A 24,081-nucleotide genomic window follows, 5' to 3' on the forward strand; every position below is an offset into this window, starting at 1 on the left:
AGAAGTGTTCAAAGTTGAGGTTCTTTGAACACTTTTCATAAAATTTTGGAAACTTTAAAAAGTTAGTTAACTATAGTTAAGAAAATGTTGATGAAAGTAATTATTTTAAACTTCTCAAAGTGTCATGATTTTCTCAATGAACATGATTTTGAATCGGAAAACGGAATGCATTTTAGGATTCTTTGGACAATTTTCCACTAGGAGAAGGTAAAATAAGTTTGTAAATAATAAATAATATGTGTTTTTGAAACACAATTTAAAAAAATCTCCAAATTTATAGGCAATTTCAGTTGAACAAATTTCATGTAAAATGCGAAAACTTGTGATTAGTGCTTCGAATTCAGTATAAAATGCAATATAAATCGATAATTTTATAAACAAAACTAGTTTTTACAAATTTCAGGCAAAATTCCGACTTTTTAACAATTTTACCTAAAATTTATATTTATTTTGTTAAAAAGTTTATAAACTAAAATATCTAAATATAAACATTAATTTTTATTTCTTAAAAACAATACCAGCAACTTCAGTGATGGTACATTTAACGTACACATAAAGTTTGAACATCTTAAATATGATTTTAACAACAAAAACTATGACTATCAAAGTCACCCCGGAATTTAAACTAAGAATTTTTAACGTAACTATTTTTCTAAACACTATTGAAAAAACATTTTTTTCCAAAATAGTGCATGGACTTTGTGTGGCCTGCCCCAGTACATGTTTTAAAAATAATAATCTTGAGTGAAACCTTACCTGTTGAAAAATATTCAAAAAACAAATTGCAATCCTATCAATGTCACCCCGGTTTACGGTTATCAAATTTTTATAATTTGCAATATGGGTATCAAACGATCCGAAGTTTTGCATGCATTTTCAAAGTTTTAGAATTTTTTGAATGAAATAATCAAATTTCACAAAATTTTCTCGAAAATACTATAAAAAAATATAATTCGCAATAAGATTAGGGGAGAGTATTCACCAATGAGACACGGGGAACAATGATAAAATGGCTCTAACAAGTAGTAGTTTCAACCAATCAGACTCATATTTTGGAGAACGGTGCGTCTACAGGATACACGTCTGCCATAATAGTGGCTTTAGTTATGGACGCTCCCTTGAAAAGTTATTCATAAATGTTTGATTCCGGGGTGTAAAAGTATATTTTGGACAAAAATCGTTGAACTTTTCATAATCTATGTAAATCTTTCAAAACATGAATTGAAAGTAATTTTTGACACATTTATTGAATTTTAACCAAAAATATTATGTTTTTTGGCATAAATAAATTTATTTTACAAAGTTTAAACACATTTTAGTATAACTTTTGACAATAAAAGTTTCAAGTGGCAAAATTTCTTTAAAATGTTTAAGGCAAGTCACCTAAAATGGAACAATACAAAAACATGACGTTTTGCTGGAAAATTATTGATTTACGTAGAGTGTCTCATTGTTCCTCAGCTGTCTCATTGTTCCTGCTAAGTGCGTCTACAATGAGACAATTGTATTACTCTCGATCTGACGTCTACGATCTCATATTTTGGTCAATTTCAAGCGAATGCATTGAAAATTTAACATGATATTGATGCATCAATTAAAAAAAGATTTCTGTCGATTGTCCCACACAGAAAAAAAAATCATGGTAATATTACATCTGGGAAGGGGTACATCTTTTATGTCAGAAAAAAGGTGTAATTGAGGTAAAATTACATCATAAAAATCCAAATTTACATTATTTTTTTCTGTGATACAAACTAGGGACCTATATAGGGAAATGAAATGTTGTGGGAGAAATTTCAAACACCCAAAGTAATTCAAATTTAAGGTTGAAAAATTTGTGGTTTTACTTTGGTGCTGGCACGTTTCTTGTACCGAACAAGCACAAACATAACAAAAACTACTTGATTACAACAGTTTTACAATGCTTGTCATTGTTGAAAATCTCGTGTTTTGACCAAAATTTTTTTTAATCATTCCAACCTTGTTCTTGTATGGCCTTGTTGCTCGATTGGAACCCCGATTTGACAGTTCGATTGGAACCCTGAGAGTGACATTTCGCCTCTCTATATAGGCTCTCTAATACAAACCTTCGCATTGCATACTCCAAGAGAATTGAACACGAAGAATTAGCATATTATATTTTCGTCCAAACAGTTTGTTAATTTTCTGTTTGTTAAAATATGAATAATAATAATTTACTTTTGTTTAAACATAAAAAAGTTTGTGAAGGTGTTTTGAACATTCTCAATTGATTTTATTGCTACTTTTAAATGCATTTTTTCAATATGACTGTTGTAGCTTGCAACTGTGAAAATTTCGGTTGTATCAGCTAAATCAGATCAGAAAGGTGATATTTGTTCACAAAATAATGTAATAATCTATTTATTATTAACGGATTTATGTTTTGATATTTTTGTTTATGATTTTTATTTCTAAACAAATCCTAATATTCAAAAACTAAGTCAAAACTAAATTTGAAAAAGGTTCAGCGATTTGCCACCTTCTACAAATTTGTTTTTTTTTTGTCTTATTTTGCACATTTTGATGAGAAAATAACACATAAAACATTAATCGACAAGTTTCCTGAACAGTTGTTGTAAAGTTTCTGATAAATAACAAGCCTTACCCGACAAACTTCGTTCTGCCTTTTTTTTGTTTGTTGACGTTTTTTGCCTTTTTGCTTATTCAGCCTTCTGTGATCAAAATTTGATTTTACGTAACTTTCTCCATACAATTTGCCGATTTTCTGGAATCGGTTCCAGAGTAGCCAAAGTGTCAATTAGTTAGCGTATAAACCTTCCTTAGGCTTATGGCCTATCTACAATCACTTAGCTTAGAAAATTTCACTTAGCTTAGGAATTTGAATCAATGGAAATGAAGCCGAGCTTCTACAATGGAAAAGTAATCAAATTAGAAACTGACGTATGGTTTGAAAAATTTCAAAATCTACGGTAAGTTGACGTTTCAATATCAAAGGTAAACAAACAACTGCATAGCAACGTATATCAGCCCAGCAAAATTTCTAAGTTGATTGTGGATGACGGCCGTAAGTTGCGTACTTTCCTAAGTAACGACTTTACTTAGATGTTCTAAGCTAAGTGATTGTAGATAGCCCATTATACGAACCCAACGCTGCAAAGAGCACCTCGATCCGACGCTCCGTATTGAACTGATTCGCTTTCGAACAAAACCGAAGAAATTTTTTATATATATATAGAAGATGAAGGAATTAAAAAAACAATTTAAAAAAATATAACTTAGCGATTTTTTGGGTGAACTTTTCGCTCTTTGAAGTTTCGGAAAGCTTAGAAAATTTCCTACCAGACACTTAACGATGACAAATTTTCCTGAAAAGTATGTTCTAGCAAACACCCCGTGTTTTAATAATAGGCCTTCAGCTCAAAATGGTGAGTTGGAAAATCGGTGTTCAAGGGACTTTTAAGTAAAATTGGACGCCCGATTAAAATATGGCATTTTTTGTCATCTGAAACAAATCCAAAAACGAGAATGGTTATTTGTGCAAAATTTGTCCCTAGCAATACCTAATACTTTGAAGAAGACATTAAATCAATGAGAAAATCCGATCTTAACGGTGTTCATCAACCAGAGCATTTGCACCAAGATATTTGTTACAGATATTTTAGTATTTTCGAAACCACGGGAACTATCGATATATTTTTTTATTCATCCCCTAAAGTACTGTTTACTATGCGATTCACAACAAAATTTGCCCATATTCAAAATCAGATTGCTGCAGGATTGGGTCCGTAAGTTTGTCAGTTCTGGAATAAGTAGACAACAACTTCCTTGATTGCTGTGCACCCTTAAAATAAAGACTTTTGAATATTTCAACAGCCTTTTCGTATGGACAGTTGCTGTGGAGACTTTTTTGTGTGAACAAACCACTAGCCACCACTATAACAGGATGGGCAAGGTGGGAAAGCTGATGTAGTATAGAATTGTCTTTTAATATTATTGTCATAAATAGAGCAAAGTAAACCAATGTTACAAATTATGCAGGCATTCACCACGCGTCTCCATTGAATTCATTCTCGAGCCCAAGCGAAATAATCAAAACGATAAAAAGGCTGCTCATTGATGTAGTAATTGCTCTAGTTTTTGTTTGCAGTTTTATTTTAATCGAAGCAGTGAAAGCCTACAAGAACTGCCACGTTTCCTTACGAATAATTGATAACTGATTGATCCAGAGTGTAAACAAGATGAGTTGCTCTGATGATGAACTCTGGAGCGGTCAGTAATCAATAATTCGTGAGCAAATCTGGATTACTGAATTATTACTGAAAATGTGACTGGAGTGCACTACAACGATGAGCAGCCGTTTGATCGTTTTGATCTTTTCAATGGAGCTTGATAACTAGTTCAACGGAGACGCATGGTAATTGGGTCCTAAAATGAAGCTTAGATTACGGATATTATTGTTTACAGCGATAAAGCTTATTTTTCTGAGTACAATGACCCTTTGTACGATCACAAAGAGTTTAAAATGGATTTTTAAATCAGACCTCGCGGTCCTTCTTGACAGAAAGCTCCTACTTGACAGCTCGTTCCAAGGGGACCATAGTTGAGCCATAGAAAAAATGTTGTTTTGTCATTTTTTTGCATTAACATTCCAACGCCCAAGGCTCCAAAAAAGAAGGAACGGTAAATTGGGTACTAAAGCCCTATGTCAATTTTTATGTACAACGGTAAAAAACACGATTAAAAACCATTTCTGATCACTTTTTTTCATTTTAATGCAAAAATTTTTTTTGACTAGACAACATTTTTTCGATGGATCAACTATGGTCCCCTTGGAACGAGCTGTCAAGTAGGAGCTTTTCTGTCAAGAAGGACCGCGAGGTTAATTTTTCAAAATTGATTTAAAAATCCATTTTAAACTCTTTGTGGTCGTGCAAAGGGTCATTGTACTCAGAAAAATAAGCTTTATCGCTGTAAACAATAATATCAGCAATCTAAGCTTCATTTTAGGACCCAATTCAACTCGCTGGTTCTCGGGCATAACTCAACCAATCAAGATGATTCTTCTTTCCAGTGATTCGTTAGGATGTCTAGATGATTCTAGAACATTGCAGAACTCAATTTGATCAAATCTTTAATTTTTGCGATCAAAAACATCGTTCCAACTTTTTTTCGCGTGTAAAAAAAAATCGCCAAAAATTCCGCGGAGGCAGTCGTTTTAGAAAAATGTGGAACGATGTTTTCGGTCGCAGAAATTACAGATTTGATCAAATCAAGTTCTGCAAAATTTTAGGATCATCTAGACATTCTTACAAATCACTGGAAACAAGAATCGTCCCGATTAGTTGAGTAACGCCCGAGAACCAGCGAGTTGAAGTTACCGTTCCACTTTTTTTGGGAGGCTTGGGAGTCCATGTAAGTTGGACATGCGTTGGGCGTTCCAGTGTTAAAATGAAAAAAAGTCGGCCGAAATGGTTTTTAATCGTGTTTTTTACCGTTGTACATAAAAATTTACATAGGGCTTTAGTACCCAATTGAAGATATTATAGTTTACATTGCTCCAATTATGTGAAGAACATAAAAAGTCAATTCTTTTCTACACCCAAATCACGATCACCTGGTAGCCCTATATCACCTACCGGCGTTCAACGCGGCGCGGCGTCCTAAACTACTCTGAACTCGTGACTCGTACAACAACAACAACAAATTACTGCGGGCTCATTCAGCAGCTCATTCAGAGTCACTCAGTTCAGTTAGTTCAGTCGCTTTAGTACCTTCCCGACCGATGGCTGCGTCGAACGACGAGCTTCGCAGACGACGAAACTTCGTAAACGACTTGTGCTTAGTGAGTCAGACTTGAACTTTGGAGAGTCCGGCGCGAGCTCGAGCGATCGTTCACCTGAACGGAAACCTACTATACAGCTTAGGATCGATCGAGCTGCGTGAGTGTACGTGTTCGGGATTTCCCGAATATTTTCGAGACGGTCGTGTAAATCATTCCAGGTTGGTTGGTTTATCTCTTCATTTCGCGTCGCGTGTTGACTTAAGCTGACTTGATCGTGTGTGCTCACGCGACCTGTTTCGTGGCGTTGATAACGCGCCTCACTTGATCAACAGGTCTGGGAGTGGGTTGATAGTGTTGGTGTGTTTTGGGTTGCAGATCGTCGCGGTGTGCTGGTTTGGACGAGTGCCCAAAAATTTGACAACATTTAGTCTCGCGCGGGAATCACCGTATAGTCAGTCGGCCGATCGTCGTCAGTGTGAGTCTGGTTTTGCTCGTAAGGTCTGCGTGTAAACAAAGTGCGAAAGGAAATAACAATAACACACAAAACTGCAATAATGGTCACGGCGAGACATGTTTGGCTGTAGGAGGTGTCCCGAAATCTGCGTATTCCAAGTGTCCACAAGTCGCGACGTGTCACGCTTGGAGGGAGAGATCGCCTTGAACTCGCGATTCGATTCGATTCGTCAACTGGTGGTGGTCGTGATGTGATTAGTCAAGTGCAAGAAAGCTGTTATTTCATCGCTAGGAATGTAAAAATATAACACGCCATCGTCAGAGCCAAGTGATAAAGGTGCATCAAGTTCTAAGTGGTTGAGCCAACTGTTGGGGTGCACTTGTACAGAGCTCGAAGCTGCTGAGTTGCTGATTATTCCTGGGTAAACGCACGAGAATTACTATTTGAGTGTGACTTTCTAGTTGTCTAAACAAGTCTTTCTCTAAGCGAGACTTGAAAGCTGCAAATCATAAAAGTTATCATCATTATCGTCAGCAGAAGTAGAAAAAAGAGGTTTGTTTATACGTAAATTACACTCGAACGTCGATCTTCTACCAACACCTAAACTACCAAGCAGGAAAAAAACACAACACACTTCACTTCGCCATTCCATTAAAAATGTCATGAACAGAACGATTTCATCACATTGTTCACAATCTTAACTTTACCAACATGATTTCATAAATTAATGAACAGTTAAACAATTTATGAGCAATTATACTTCTCAAAAATATGGTATTGATTTATATTTTTCGATCACTTGTTTCGAGAATTTTTGTTAGTGAAATACTCAATTTTTGGTAAATAAAAATGTATAGGGCATTCCTTATTTTTCGAGTTATCGATTTTTTTATGAAAAAGTTGATTTTTCCCGTTTTCATCATTTTCCTGTTTTTGCGCACGATGCGTCGAAAAACCACAGATTTTATTTTCAAAAAATCATGTTTTTTATTCCAGTTAATGAATCTTGCCTATTTTTTATATGTTACGTAACATTTCTCGAGGAATCCACTAGAAATATTTTCAGATATTGGCTCTTGGATCCAGACACCTTCAAAACAGCACTTTAAAGTTTCATACGACTTTTCCGAATGTTAGGCTGATTTTTTAAACTCGAAACATTTTTTTCTTGAAAGTCAAACTTATTAGAGCAGTTCTCTAGGATTTCGGCCATTCAATTTTTTTTTTGTATTTTTTAATCCGACTGAAACTTTTTCGGACCATTAGTTGCTGAGATATCGACACTGAAAAATGGTGGGCTGTTTGGGTGAGACTTAGAAAACTTCAATTTTCCTGTTTTTAAACCTTTGCATTGCAATATCTCAGCAACTAAAGGTCGTATCAACAAAGTCCAAAGAAGCAAAATATAGAGAATTTTTTCAATTTTTCAAAAATATTTCTTTCAAAAGTGGGTAAACATGTGCACTAATTTAAAAAAAAAATGAAAAACTGCGACGATTTTGAAAAAAGTTACCTAAAAAATGGCTATAACTTGAAAACGGTGCACTTTATCAAAATTTCACTTAAACACTTTTTGATTGCAAATTAAATTTTACATCGAAAAATAAAGTTGAAATTTCGATTTTTTTTTGAAAAAATCAGAATTGATTATAAAATTCATAACTCGGTCAATGATTTTTTGCACAACCTGGGAATTTCTGAAAAGTTGGCATTTTATGTCCTCTAAAACATATCAAAAAATAAAAATAAAAATAGTGTTTTATTGCAAATCAAGTATTAGTGATAAAAAGTTAAATAAAAAAATCATCAATTTTTTTTACCATGTATCATTTTTTCTAGTGTAGTCCATATCCATACCTACAACTTTGCCGAAGACACCAAATCGATCAAAAAATTCCTTCAAAAGATACTGATTATTGAATTTTCATACATCATTTTTGTATGGACAGCTGCCAAATTTGTATGGAAAATTATATGCACAAATTAATGATGCAAAATGGCTTCTTTGAGCATACCGAAGGCACCAAAAAAGTTTCAGTCGGATAAAAAAATACAAAAATTAAAATTGAAGAAAAAAGACCGATTTCGTAGAGAATTGCTCATTATCATTCATTTGTGCCCAAGATAAATCAGTAAAAATTGAGCAAAGTTAGGCCGCTGCAATTTTTTTTGAAGTTCATGTCCCTCGCCCATACTTGCGTAGGGTATGTAAACAATTAATTATAATTCATTAACATTGTTTTACAAAGTATTATTTGGATCATTATTTTATATTTATTTGAATTTATTCCAGCTTTTTTTAAATTGATTATAGCATTCGAAATATTTTCTTTTTCTATAGGTATCTATTCTTCCAACTCAACAGAAAATGACCAAAATTACAAATTTTTAGGTACAATTTTCCACATTCATCGGTAATTTTCGTCATTTTCTTGGGTATATTTATACCTTATATGTGGTAAATTTTCATCATATATGAGGTAATTTTACACATTTTTAGAGGTAAAATCAAAGCTTTTTTCTGACATAAAAGATGTACTCCTTCCCAGATGTAATATTACCACGATTTTTTTTTTCTGTGTATTTTTATTGTTGGTTTTAATTAATTTAAAAAAAATATATATATGGTAAATTTTCATCATATATGAGGTAATTTTACACATTTTTAGAGGTAAAATCAAAGCTTTTTTCTGACATAAAAGATGTACTCCTTCCCAGATGTAATATTACCACGATTTTTTTTTCTGTGTATTTTTATTGTTGGTTTTAATTAATTTAAAAAAATCATAAAATTTAATTAAAGTTCATGCAAAGCCAATTTATTATGATTACTTTCAAATATCGTTTTTTGTTTACTTTTACTGATACTGAAAAAGTTCGTTCTTTGTTTACTTTTACTGATACTGAAAAAGTTCGTTCTTTGTTTACTTTTACTGATACTGAAAAAGTTGCTAAATTTTCACAACAAATTTGATTTTTTTAATCGATTATAGGCTGTTCCAGTGGTATTTTACCATTTTTTTCACATTGAATACACTGAAAACTTCTTCAAAACTCTAGGCGTAAAAGATTTTGAATTTTTATGTTAAAACTTGGGATGAAAAAAATCCTTGTAATAAATTTGAGCATTTAGCAATTGCAACGTTTAAAACGAAGCATTTTTTCTGCTCGGTAGTCCAGGTGTTAGTATTCAGTCGAGTCGAGTCGCGAGAGACCACATGACCTAAAATGAGAAGAAGAAGAAAAAACTACAACGACAACAACAACGACTTTGCTGAATGCTGCTGATGCTACCACACTCTATGTTTCGGAACGCGATTGAGATGATTAATTGTGCGACGAAACCAGGGGAAACAAAGTGTGTTGTGTTGACTAAACGAATTCACCTATACCAGAGAGGTGGCAGAAAAAAGCTTTAGTTCAGGGAAGTGAATGAGTAACGCTGTGTGTTGATTTGATAGTCCTCCTAGGTTGTATTTTGGGCATTCAAATACGTACGCGAGGCGTCTTTTGGTCGCGAAATTGCTCTGTTTACGTGAGCAATGATCGTCATTGTGGTGATACACAGCAGGGAAGACTGTGATTTTTATGCTTGAAGGAACGCACGAAATCTTGATTTGATTTGTTGGAATGGGATTTTTGCATTACATATTGCGGTGTACGTATTTGGCTATTTAACACATTTTTCAACGATGTTTTCAATACAGTTTTTGTTTGTTTTTTTTTTTACAATTTCAAATAAAAAAAAATCCAATTTCACAAAGGGTTTTTTTTGAAAAATTTCAGATTACGTTGTTTGTACATGACCCCCACTGAATACATTTCTGACTACATGGTACCACCAATGAAACCGATTGTGACGTACTACGTGAGTTCGCTCAGCAGTTAAATGAACATTGATTTGCATAGTTATAGCTAGCTCCTTGGCTAACCGCTAAACCTGTAGTGAATAATTTTATATCATATCATATTAATTCAGACACTTGATAAACTAGCAAAAGCAGCAATTGGCCAAGCCAATTTTCAGCTTTTGGTTTTTTAGTTTGCACAGTATAATCAACGTGTTATTTTTGAAATGATGGATCTCGAAAAAGTGCGCAGCCACAATATGCTTTCAAACTAAAGAAAATAAATTATATAATTGATACCATATGTTATCATGAATATGTCAAATTACACATTATTCATTAGGACGTATTCGATTACCCTTTTTTATTTGGTAATCCGATGCCACAAAGATCATGTTCACGCCAAACGAACCGATGAATATTAATCGCCATCGCGCGATTATCCATCGTCACCGGAAATCGAATCCCTCTCGTCGATTTTTTGTTGCCATTTTTTTAACCACGTTTATCTCAATTATCATACAACCGACGTGACTCGCTGATGCGTGTAGCGTTAATTGCTGTTTATATTCGACACTAGGTCCAATGACAGGCAAAAAAAGAGAGTCACCTTCCCTCCTCCCAATTTGTCCGTAAAATTAGCATGTCGTTGTGATCTGTATTGTCACATATTGAGTTCGTCTTCGGCCTTCAGCAATTTACTGGACATGATTTCAAACCTGAGAGACACAAATAAAACTACAAAAAACTCAGTGCAATGTTGCCACTCTTCATACAAAACTGTGTTTCGGTGCTCTCTGCTCCCGTTGGAGCTTTTAGTCAGATGCAGTTTGATATAAATTTATATCCCATTTTAATGCTTGTTTTTTGGTTGAAATTCGTGACTTTTCGAACTAAATCCAAAAGAATGGCAATTCGGTGTTTGTTATTGTTTACAATATGTTCTCTAGTTTTGCGGTAAGATAGCACACTCACGACGATTGATTCGGGTGAAAGGACATCCGCGATGAACGCACACTTTTTACCAATTGAGCATTTTTTTCCCATTCCAAAGTCACGCGTATCGGTGCGATTGATTGAAAATAGCAAGCAACAATTTCAGCCACAATCGTCATCCGGAACGAACCGGGAAAAAATCATCAACGAAGGGCGAAAAAGTCCATTCATTGCACTTTACAGGACGACGGACGGCGTCATAAATATAAACGCTGATTAAATAATAATGTGTCATTAAAAAATTTCGGCTTTTCGTGCTCCCACACGTGAAACACGCTGCATTCTTTTGAAATTGAAATGAAATATAAAAAAAATGTGCAAATCGGCCAATTTGTTCGTGTTTTTCCCGGCTCACACCGCATGACAACATCAACATGGTGTTCAGGGTGAAAAAAAACGAGAGGATTTTTTTTCTTCACACGAGCAGCAATCAAACATATTTTTTGCTGTTTATAAAATGAAAATTATAGTAAAACAAAGGTTGTCGCATGAGCAATTTTAATTCCATTGTTTCGGAGGTGTCAGCGCGTCACGTGTCGTTTAACTCTGAATTTAACCTCAACGGTTGGAAGTTTTAGTGATTTGAGAATAATTTGAAAAATCGATTCTAGTATTTAAGAAGAAAATAACAACACCATAAACAGTTGGTCGTTATCATTGTATCTGAAAAAGACAACAATTAGAATTTAATAGAAATCGGTATCGGAATTTCACAGTTATTTGAGAAAGTGCCGTCTTCTTGACCTACAGGGCAAAAGTTAACGGTGTAAAAAGTTTGTTATAGAAAATTCGTAAATCTGTGAGAAAAACTGCGTTTGGCCAAAACTTTTATGCCGTAGGCTTATAGTCCATGAAATTCCCTAACTTTTGGCTGTTGCAAAAAGATATTGGGGTTTTAATAATATCCATTTTTAACAGTAACTTGTTAAAGCTATGAGAAAAGTCCAACCAATCATAGATGTATATAGCACATTTTAAAGTGCTTGAAAAAACCTTTCGAATGCATTTAATAGAATTAAAATTGATCAAGTTTTACGCAAATGGGAGCATTTTTGCCTTCCTCACCTTACTGAGGAAAGGCTATAAAATCACTCGAAAAATGAACTTATTAATTTGACCCCGTAGACCCAACTTCACGTATACATATCGACTCAGAATCATGTTGTGAGCAAATGTCTGTGTGGATGTGTAGATGGGTGGCCAAAGAATTGTCACTCGATTATCTTCGGACTGGATGAACGGATTTTTACCGTATTAGTCTCATTCGATCTGTCTTGGGGTTTCATAGGTCTCTATTTAAAATCAGTAAGTTTAGTTAAGTACTTCAAAAGTTATGCTAAAAAAATGATTTTGGCTCATGTCCGGAAGATTGTAGAAAGGGTGGTTTTTGCAGGAAGACCTATCATGTTATACATTTTCAGGAAGGTATTAAAAAGACCTTTCCACTTTGACACACAACACATTGAAGATCTGACAACCCTATCAAAAGTTATAAGCACTTAAGTGTTATTTATACACTTTTTGGAGGCCGGATCTCAGATATTTCAATGAAAATGATGTCCGGATCTCTTATGCAACCCGTCGTTAGTTAAATAATTGTAATACCTTTCAAATAAGTTTAAAACATCAAAGATCTGACAACCCTATCAAAAGTTATCAGCACTTGAGTGTTATTTATATACTTTTTGGAGGCCGGATTTCAGATATTTCAATAAAAATGATGTACGGGTCCATCATGCGACCTGTCGTTAGTTGGATAATCGAAAGACCATTCAAATGACTTTAAAACATCGAAGATCTGACAACCATATCAAAAGTTATTAGCACTTTTTGGAAGCTGGATTTCAGATATTGTGATGTTGATTTGTTAAACATGTTAAGGGCGAATGTTGCTATTTTTACTGAATGTATTGACTTTATGAATGTGAGGAAGGCACCAACCACCTAAAGGTGGATTAAGTAACGTTTTTAAAAGATTTTTCATGTATTTTGGACATCAAACTTCAATGTTTTAATCCATTTTCCTTTGTCGTAGAGGGCTCATATTTGGCACGCTGAAATTTTCCTCCAAATCGGAGCACCTCGATACGACCTGTTACACACTGGTGAAAAACTCGCTCTTAAACTCGACAATCAAAAATAAGACAACGAAAAAAAATTTGTTTTCCGTGATTCGGTTATCCGAAGTTTCGATTATCCACAGTAAAATTTTTCCGAGACCTTCGCATAACCGGGACTGGACTGTAGTGAGAACTAACAGTGTAGAGTGAGCGAGATGAACCTTTGATTTGACTTATGAACTTAAAACACTGTTCAACATGGTCTGTTAGATTTGAACTCCCTCAAGCCGTTCCAATCGGCAGAATTTGGTTTTAGTTCAGTTTTCCTGGTATCAAATGTGGGTAAAATGATTTTCCATTAACGTGAATTAATGATTCGGATTGAGCAATTGATCTGATTATATTTATGTAACTTTTTTTGTATTCTGTTAACGATGCGTATCACAAAAAATATGCAATGTTACATAATTTTCAATCCGCAATCAAATTGCTACAATAAAGCAAACACAAAGAAGTATTGAGCTGCCATTATCAAAACAACCCGCAGCACGTGATGATGTGGTGTCGGCCTAATCCGGATTACAAACAATCTATAAAAGAGAGAGAGGAGGACTTTTTGCAGTGCTGCCAGCTCTCGTGTTCAAAGTGGCAAATTGTTGCCAGGCCCAAACATTGTGTGTGTCTTTGCGATGAAATGTTGTTTGTGTGTGTAGGTGATATTTTTCCGGCACCAAACGAACGGGATAAATTGAAACAAATGATTATTGATCCGAGATTTATTCGCCCGGCCAGCGTGCAGAAATTCAAATTTATTCCATCCTTCCAGCGATGGTATTCATACGTGTGATTCTCACTATCGGGTATCCGTTCCGGGGACCTGTGGCCAGGGCACAACGTGAAGGTGCGCAAAAGATGTGTGTGTGAATTTAGGATGCAGTTTCGATTGTTTATGCTGGGTGGGGAAGGGGGAGTGGGAGTACTGTTTTGCATAAAACTATTTTTCCAATTTATTGAAATTTTCATGCGAAAATGTGAATCCATTCTCACATTTGCACCGAGAGCCGAACCGGTTTCGTTTATTATGCTTGGCAGCCGAGGATGGCATTGGAACAGAGAATGGCCATTTGAGGATATGCTCACTAAATTAATAGTATAGGTGGATTCGAATTTAATAATACTATGGTATCATATTTAAAGAACTTGGTTTCGTTTGGAAACAAATAGGTAGGGGAGAGTGGGGAGACTTGATCCCCTTTTTTTGTATCGCACATAACTCTGTCAATTTCTCACAAAACTATAAACTTTTTGCATGAGTTGAAAGCTTAAACATTCATCTATGTTTGGCTAATGAGGGTATTTCATCAGATTAACTCTTCGAATCATGCCAAGCGTTTTAAAAAATATTTTAAACGGGCATTTTAAAAATGTTAGGGGTAACATGATCCCCTTTCAACATTCTGAAGAAATCTTAAGCAAAATGTTTCTTATTCATCCAAACTTTTAATTCTCTATAAGTTACAGCAATTTCACATAAAACCTGTACGTTTGTGTTCAAAATATAACAAGTTTAGTATGTAAAATATTTAAAAACTTAAAATATTATTTTTTCGACCAAAATTAAGCATGTTAACAAAAGCTGGAAATTTTTGTTTACAAATTTTTTGAAAAAAGGTACAAACTGCAGTATGTTATGTACAACTATACTAAAGGAAACCATGTATGAAAACCCAGCCCAATTATTTAATCTTGAGGCAGATTCCAGTGACTATAAAAATGCAGGGATCAAGTCTCCCTAAACTCACTTTTTTAAACAATTGATTGTAAAAATAGTATGACGATAAATTTAACGTCAAATACGTAAGGGTTTTGGAGTTGATAAGTTTATCAAACAATTCATGTATGAAAAATATTTTTTTGAATAATTTTTGAGTGTTTACTATACATATCAAAACAAAGAAAAAAAGATCTCTTGGAAGTTTTTTGCAGCTCGTTTCAGAAAAATGTGTGTAACTCAATCTAAACATTTTTTAATTTATTTCTGTGTTTTCTACAATGAGTTATAGTTAATTTCGCACAACTTTCTAGAACAAAGCTAATTGTTTTACCCACATGCTGACGAGATACAGGCTTGGGATCAAGTGTCCCCGGGGATCAAGTCTCCCCACTCTCCCCTATGGTTAACTGTGTACAATTTCTATAATTATAAAATAAAGCATATTCTTTTTTTATCATATAAGTATTCAATGTCTGGATTTCGTCACATTTTCGGAATCAATCCCACACAACATACATAATAAACTGCAGCAACTAATATTAGCAAAATACGGCCGACTTTTGATGTTGCTTTTTTAATGAAGCCAAAATATGCAATGCAGGCACGTTTGTTTCGACGGACGTTGGACGTGTTTGTGTGTGGGAGTCGGTCAACGGACTTTCATTGTGAAATGAAAATCCAACGCGCGTAGATATTAAAACAAATATAATCAAACTTTTCGCGAGGTTGCAGAATTCTCGCCTGTTGCTGAGGGTATTCTCACTGGGTTTGGTGTATCATGCGTGCTAAATTCCGAATAACAGTGTTTTTCAATCTAAAAAAAGTTTTGAAATGTCTACCATTTCGACACTGTCGTGCTAACTTGGCGCACGTAGCTTTATGACTTACATGCATAGTCCTTAAAAGCTTGTGTTTGGGCATCCCGAGCAGACGGAAATAACTTGGGAAGGTCAGTTTTTGATATTGTGAGAAGATCGAAATATGTTATTGGGATGATCGGATTAGTTGTTAAAATAACAAAAATCAATAACAAAGATTTGTTCGAAGAATAACTAAAACTGTTATTATGTTGTTATTGCAATAACAAACCAATAACACAGAAGGAATCATCAAGGAATAACAAGATTTGTTATTTTGTTCGGAGTGGTGGAGCAGTATAATAACAAAAAATGTTATTGAACTGGTATGTCTCCATAACAAAAAAAAGTTATTGTTTTGGTTTATTTGTAATTTGCAAATAAACCTGCAGTTGCCATAACTCCTCTGTACTAGTCAGGGCTGCAGAGTCGGGTACCTCCAAGCGACTTTGAATCCATACTTTGAAGACAACTCCGACTCTGGATGCAGGATATGACGTCAACGACGACTTCAGCTCTCCAAAAATACCCGACACAGATTCCGACTCCAAGTAAAAGTTGCTGAAAATTTGCTGAATCCGATGCAGTCTCCGAGGTCTCACTCCAGCTCGAACTTCAACGTCAGCTCCGACTTCCTGGCTCTGTGAAAATAATAACAGTTTTTGTTATTCACACTTCGAAAATTCTCAATAAATAAATCAATTCCGTTAGAAAACATAACAAAATTTAAAAACATGAACTCACAAAAGTTAATTTTATCGGATTAATTTTAGCTTGAAACCCCATTTCATGGCCAATATAATGATCCCGACGAAATTGGTCAAAATTATCCCATAGTTCTAGCCAATTTCAGCAAAGTCCCTTTGGGGGTATATCAAATAATTAAAAAAATCAACTTCCAAAATTTCAACTATTCAGAATAATTTCAGCTTAAGGACTCCATTTCATGGCCAAAATAATGATTCCGACGAAATTGGTCAAAATTATCCCAAAGATCTAAACATATTTAACAAAAGAAAAAATAATAACAGATTGTGTTATGGACACTTAGAAACTTTTCCATTTGTGCGATTTATGGTAATTTTATTTATAAGTCAGTATACCGAACGAATAACAAATTTTGTTATTAGGAGAGTTTTTGAAATGTATAACATTTCCTCTTATTAGCGTGTTATTAAACATTTTCAATATAATATCACTTCAATACAAAATTTTGTTATTTTATCAGAAACTGTTATTATTTTTTCTTCTTGAAGTTGAACTCCAGGATAAAATAATAACACTTTTCGTTATTTTAACAGGATTTGTTATTGAAATATTATTATTTTTGTTATTACCTTCTGCCCGGGTTTAAAATAAACAGTAATTTTTAAAAGCGTTAAAACAGTCCTCTTGAACTCTTGCCCTTCCGCAAAAATGTTCCCTGAAACAAATAAAAAAATAATTTGGGAATTTAACTTTCAGTGATTGAAAGTCAAATCAAAATTGGAACTAATATTTTATCCAGGTTTTAGCACCATATTTTGATATTTTTTTGATTGGTTTCAGTTAGTACAGCTTAGTTAGTTGTTTTAAAAACTGCTGTCCTTATTCAGACACGTAGGGGAGTTTGGGGTAATATGGACAGTGGGGGTAATTTGGACACCCCTTTAAAAATCACGTTTTCTTCGGATATAAAGTGAAAACGGCATTTTAAGTGATAAGGCTAGTACTAGTAATGGCCTAGGAGTATGGACAAACCAAAAAAGTTGAAATAGGTTTAGTAGTTTTGGTATAATGTGGAAAAGTTTCCAAAGGCCGGTTGGCACTGCCTTAAATTCTAATATTTGAAGGTTAGGAAATAAGGTTTTGCAGGGGTTATATGGCAAAAAAGTGGACATTTTTGGTTTAAGGGGGTTGTTTGGACGATGCCTGAGATATGTACGTATAAAAATTGTGCATTTTATCCATTTTTATCATCAAAAATCGCAATTTATGATAGAATATGCTATGGGGGTAATTTGGACATGGCTTGTGGGGTAATTTGGACATACCTGAAAGTCTACCTGTCATGCAACAAAAAAGTAACTTTCATGGTTGGGTGAGTTTTTAAAGGGATTTAGACAAATTTAGAGGGATTTAATATGTCAAAACAATCATGAGAACTTTCACAAAACCCCTATTTTTTAATTTAGATAAATTTATTCCAATATTCGAATTGATGAAAATCTGATTACTGTACATTTGGCGTTCAACAAGACTCTAATGTTGATTGCTTTTAATTAATTTCTTTGACATTTCTAATATCTATGCTGGTTTACAATAATATTTAAATTTGAAGGGCTACAGAATGTAAAATTAAAAAAAAAATTCAGGCTAATACATTCAATATAAAGATTGATTTATATAAACATAAACGATACCTTAATCACTAAAAACAAGTATAGTGTGCCTGATCCAGAATCAATGTTTAAATCATTTCAGTATTAATGATTGAATTATGTATACTACACTGAACTATTTGTTATCTTCCTATTGAATTATAGTTCTATCACAAAATCATTATTTAAACCTTTGATGAAATATTGTGAGCAACACTTCAAAATATAAAGCAATTACAAAACCAGGTTGAAGGATAAAAAACATGCTCAAAAAATCAAATGTTAAACTAATTCTTCAACATGTGTCCAAATTACCCCACAAAAGGTGTTCATATTACCCCACAAGGTATGTCCACATTACCCCACAAGGCATGTCCAAATTACCCCATAGGGGTGTTCATATTACCCCCACACAAAAATGTGGGGGTAATTTGGACACCTTTTAATTTTTGCGATAAAAATGGGGTTTTCATCAAAATTTATCGAAATAAATGACATTTTTCCATCAAACATGGTCTCTATTATCCTCTGGTTTCATCGCCAAGGACAATCCCAGACCTTCCAGAGCTGCAGCAACTTTCCGCTTCCGGTTCAGGCCTGTCCAACACTGGGAGGTGGTCAATGCCATCTGCGACATCAGGTCAAACGCAACGGGAGTGGACGGATTGCCGATCTGCTTCATCAAAATAATTTTGCCGCTTGTGAGTCAGCAAGTTACGTTCCTGTTTAACAAGGTGATCGAGTCATCAGTTTTCCCCAGTTTTTGGAAGCAAGCAAAAGTGCTACCTTTGCGCAAAAAGCCACACATCAACACCATCCAGAACCTCAGACCGATCAGTATCTTATGCTCCCTGTCAAAAGCACTCGAAAAACTGTTGGAACAGCAAATGACATGCTATCTTAGCGAAAATAATCTGCTCTCACCTTTCCAAGCCGGATTTAGAAAGGGTCAAGGAATCCAAACTGCTGCGCTTCGCGTGTACGACGAAATAGCTGCTATCGTAGACAGGAGGGGGTCTGCCGTCTTGCTGCTGCTGGACTTCTCTAAGGCGTTTGATACGATTCCCCATGGCAAGCTTTGCACGAAGTTAGAAACTCAATTCTTCTTCTCCGGACCTGCTGTGAATCTGGTGGCGTCGTATCTAGATGGACGAACTCAAACCGTTTTCTGTGGCGATCAGTGCTCTGACATCGGCGAAGTTTCATCAGGTGTTGCGCAAGGGTCTGTGATCGGTCCTTTGTTGTTTTGCTGTCACGCAAACGATCTACCAACGGTTTTAAAGCACTGTTCTATACAAATGTATGCTGATGACGTGCAGCTGTTCGTCGGACGCTCTGGCCCCTGCGCTCGTGAGCTCGTCAGAATGGTGAATGAGGATCTCGTCAGTATTCTTCAATGGTGCCAGCAAAATATGTTAGTGGTCAATCAAGCAAAAAGCAAGGCGTTGTTTGTAAAAGGTGGTCGACGCAACGCCGCTCCGACCAGCTCGCTCCCAAGTATCCAGCTTGACGGTGAGCGCATAGAATGGACCGAATCGGCAAGCAATCTAGGCTTCATTTTCCAAGCAGATCTTCAGTGGGACGAACTTATCAACCAGCAGTGTGGCAAAATCTACGCAGGACTACGTACCCTCTACAGTTCTAAGAGAGCTGCGCCTGTAGAAACCCGACTGAAACTGTTCAAAGCACTTTTACTACCCCATTTCCTGTTTGGTGACCTTCTCTACGTTAGCCCCAGCGCTGGAGCCATGGATAGACTGCGTGTTGCGTTGAACAGCTGTGTACGATTTGTTTACGGACTAAATCGATACTCCCGTGTAAGTCATCTCCAGAAAAACTTGGTCGGCTGTCCTCTGGATAAACTATTTGCACACCGTTCCTGCCTCTTCATATGGAAGCTGATCACAACGCGCTCTCCACCACTCTTGTACCAGAAACTAGTACCCTTCAGAGGCCGTCGCCAGCAAAACCTGATTCTTCCACGAAACAACACGTTGGCCTATGCGAGTTCGCTGTTCGTTAGGGGTGCGGTAAACTGGAACATGCTGCCTGCAGACCTGAAGCGAACTACGTCGGAAGCAACTTTTAAGAGGGGCTGCTTAGCTTTTTGGAACCAAGTGCAGCTGTAGTATACGCGTGTTCCCACTGTCGCGCCCGGAGGTCCCGGGGCCCCCCTAACCACAAGCTAAAGGAAGAGTGGAATAGGGACAACCCTCCGGCTCCTCCGGGGTGCCTGGTTGAAACGCCATCTGAAGTGTCCACGGAGGTGCTTGGGTGACCCGGGCCCCCTAACCACAAGTTACGCGAAGAGTGGCATAGGGATAACCCCGGGCACCCGAGCCCCCTGGACGAGGTCGCATAAGGGCAAACCCCATCCCCTCGGATGAACTTGGACTACTCTGGAAGGAACAACCCGGGACGAGACAAAAACGTGCTGCCAACTAAATGGACGACATTACCCAAATGGACTAACCGTGTTCGTTATAACCCTAGTTTTTTTTTTCAAATTGTGACCAATGTAGTTTTATATAAATTTAGGTTATCAAATTGTACTCGAACAACACCTGGAACGGAACGGAAGTAGCAATTTAAAAGGTGAAAACCTTACGCTACTGGTTTAATAAACAAACAAACAAACATTCCTTTAAAATATGCATACAGCCCGTAACAGAGCAATTTCCTTAGGGTGTCCAAATTACCCCACACTCCCCTACTCGTTTATCTCGACTGGGATTCAGACAGACTGCTCTGCCGTTTTACGGCGATATGATGTATACGCCATTTTGGACATTTTCAATTTTATTGTACAGTCTGATAAAGAATCTTAAAAGCTACCTCCTGACGAAAGAATTTTTCAAAAAACTGCTCTGGGGCCCATTTTATTGAGCAAACAAACAATGATGTATACGCCAATTTTACTCATCATGATGTATGTATACATTGAGAATTGATAGAATTCAAATTCAATACTGTTTGAATGTTGATTTGAGGTTTTGGGACCAAATCAAGATTGGGCAATATTTTATTACATTATTTCGATTTAATTCTTAAGGGGACGTCCATTAGGCATCAGCCATAAAGTACGTCACGTTCTGAAGGAAGAGGGGGGTTTTGAGAAAGCGTGACGTTGCGTGTTAAAAGCATAGGGAAATCGTGACAAAGGGGGGTGGAGTAAATTTTGGCTGATTTTAATGTGACGTACTTAATGGATGACACCTTATCCACATCCACGTAGACACTTTTTTGAAAATTCTAGACCCACCCACCTCCCTTGCTGACAATTGTTCATGCAAAAAATGTGATTATGGAGCATAGACAATCGCTAAGGGAGCGTTATTTTATTATGTAACGCAAAAAATCGGATTTTTAGACCCCCCCCCCCTCGTAACAAAATTTCTATACAAATTTTAAAAATTTTGTATGGAGCGTAACACGGCCTCCGACCCCCCCTCCCCCCAACTGCGTTACGTAATAAAAGAACGCTCCCTAATACCTCCCCCCCCTTAAAGTATCCACGTGGACAATGCATTACGGGATCCACTTAGCTATCAAAATAGCTTGCACAAAAAATAAAGCCAGCTTTGATCGAACAATGTATACATACTAGGATGTAACCAGCCTGATGGCAAGATTGTCAAATTGTATATATGGGCCGCGATACTCACATTGGTTGGACCGTGGACCCCGCTATTTGGTCGCTTTACCCCTCTGACGCTAAATATAGGGTAAAAGAGCCAGCAAATGTGCAATTGAAAAAAAGTTTTTTTTGTGAAAAAATATTTCAAATTGTGTTTTGCCTTCTTCACCTCACTGAGGCAAGGCTATAAAATCACTCGAAAAATTAACTTTTTAAATACGACTCCTAGATATACCTTCACGTATACCTATCGACTCAGAATCAAATTCTGAACAAATGTCTGTGGGGATGTGTGTAGACATGATTTTTTTTCCACACGATTATCTCAGAACTGGCTGAACCGATTTTGGCCGGATCCGCCTTATTCTGTTCGTTTTGGGGTCCCCTAAGACCCTATTAAATTTTATTCTGTTTAGTGAAGTACTTTTAAAGTTATGCCAAGAAAAAGTTTTTTTGTAGCTACAAAAAAGGGTGATTTTTCCATAACCTCAAAGGCCGGGTCTTTTTGCTTACGCGCGAGAGTCGCGCAGCATGCGTAGGGATTTTGGTCTACGCGGGGGATTGGCAGCCACACCCCCTTGCATGCGTATCGCCCGGTTGCCACATTGCTTAAGCAGTGTCTGCGTCTCTTCTGGAAAAAATCTGTATTAATTATGATGCTGCATCATTTTGTCTCGACAAAGATTTACACGAACTTTTTACTGAAATATATCGAGAAATTAAAAGTGAGAGTGTGTGTGCAACATGGAGTTAAATTTTTCAAAGTGCCATGGTAATATTCATAGCAACTTCACAGAAAGTTTAACTCCATGTTGCACACACTCTCACTTTTAATTTCTCGATAACTCATGAGACTTTTCTCCTTTATTTTGGAGAGTTGGTAAAAAAAAGAATTGAAAATTGCTGTTCAGGTAAAATCAATAATTGTAAAAAAATAAATGAAAAATAAAATAAAAAAAAACTCTTAAATTAATTTGTAAATACAACCTAAAATACAACATGAATGCGAGGAAGGCACCAACCACCTTAAGGTGGATTAAGTAACGTTTTTGATTAATAATTTTGAATATGTTTTGTCGAAAAATAAATAACTAGAAAAAATAAAATATTATCCAGCCTTTTGAGGACGAAATCAATCGTTCACATTTTTTAATGTTAACTTTATTAACATATTTTAGTATTAAATGAGGTTAAATGTCAATATTCCAAGAAGATAATGTACAGCTTGTGACGATAAATTACCTTTCCTTCACTTAGAAATCGTATCCAGAAGGAAAACGATCACCAGCTATGTTAGTCCGCACCGGGTTCTGAACTCCCATTTGCCAGGCGGAAGCCTTACCGCATGGCTCGGTCTTAACAAAAAAAAAAAATAACTAGAAAATAAATAACAATTTCAAATTACAAACCCTTGTACAAACCTAAACATTAAATAAACTTATTTTCAAATTTACTTATAAATGGCCTGTATACCCTATTTTGTGCAACCAGTTTATGGAGCATTCACCCTATATGGACTGTCAAAAGTGAGGTTCACTTTTTGACAAGCTTGCCACCAGTCTGGATGTAACAAAATCACATTTTTTTGTGGGCATTTCAGGGGATGATCCCCTAGGTGTACTGAGTCAGAATCCCAAATATGAGCCCGATTGGTTGCGACAGGACCTGGCGCTCCGGCTTTAAAGTTTAAATGGGATTTAACCCGTAAAATCGGTGCGTTTTGGTTATTGCCATTTTTGAGTCCTTCAACAATTTTTGGATTTTTCAAAAACCTCATGAGCTTATAGTTTGAGTTTCAGGGCACAACTTTGCCGAAGACTGTGAAGAGATTTGATAATTAGTACTGCTTGTACAATGAGTTGAAAATAAAAAAACTTTTTGCCATTAATTTGTTTGATTTGTATTGGCCACACTTTCTTTGAACGCGCGCATCCAGAGCCAGGCGTCGTAGAAAACATCCAGCGTACAATAGAGATCCTAAATAGGGAGACTGGTCGAAGTGAATTTGACGTACACAAACAGACACGAGTTTGACGTATCCAAACGAGCATTTGCCTTTACGCCCAGCAAAACTTGGCAGTGTTGGCAAGCTCAAAACATACGTTGCCAGATCGATTTAGCAAGCTTAGACCAGTCTTCCTATTTAGGGTCTCTAGCGTACAACGGTCAAAGTTTGACACATGGAAAGAAAATTTGGATGTTGTGCTTATGTTTTCGATGGTGCCGGAGGATTCAATCACCGGTGCTGCTCTTTTAATCTGTCGTAGATTCCTGTATTCTATTTGGCAGTGACTCGCAGGATTTAGTTCTAAACCCACCTGGTCCTGTAAT

General features: G+C 36.0%; 1 protein-coding gene across 3 annotated transcripts in view; it reads left to right on the forward strand.

Moving 5' to 3' along the window:
• The first annotated feature begins 5,711 nt into the window (after positions 1-5,711).
• Positions 5,712-24,081, forward strand: part of LOC6032480 — a 40,728-nt gene continuing 22,358 nt past the window's right edge. The window contains exon 1 of one of the 3 annotated variants that reach the window (XM_038257831.1): positions 5,712-5,982. The gene's annotated coding sequence lies outside the window, so the exon portion shown is untranslated. The other 2 variants (XM_038257829.1, XM_038257830.1) reach the window with 2 other exon arrangements.

This window comes from Culex quinquefasciatus, chromosome 2 (assembly GCF_015732765.1).
Source record: "Culex quinquefasciatus strain JHB chromosome 2, VPISU_Cqui_1.0_pri_paternal, whole genome shotgun sequence".
NCBI lineage: Eukaryota > Metazoa > Arthropoda > Insecta > Diptera > Culicidae > Culex > Culex quinquefasciatus.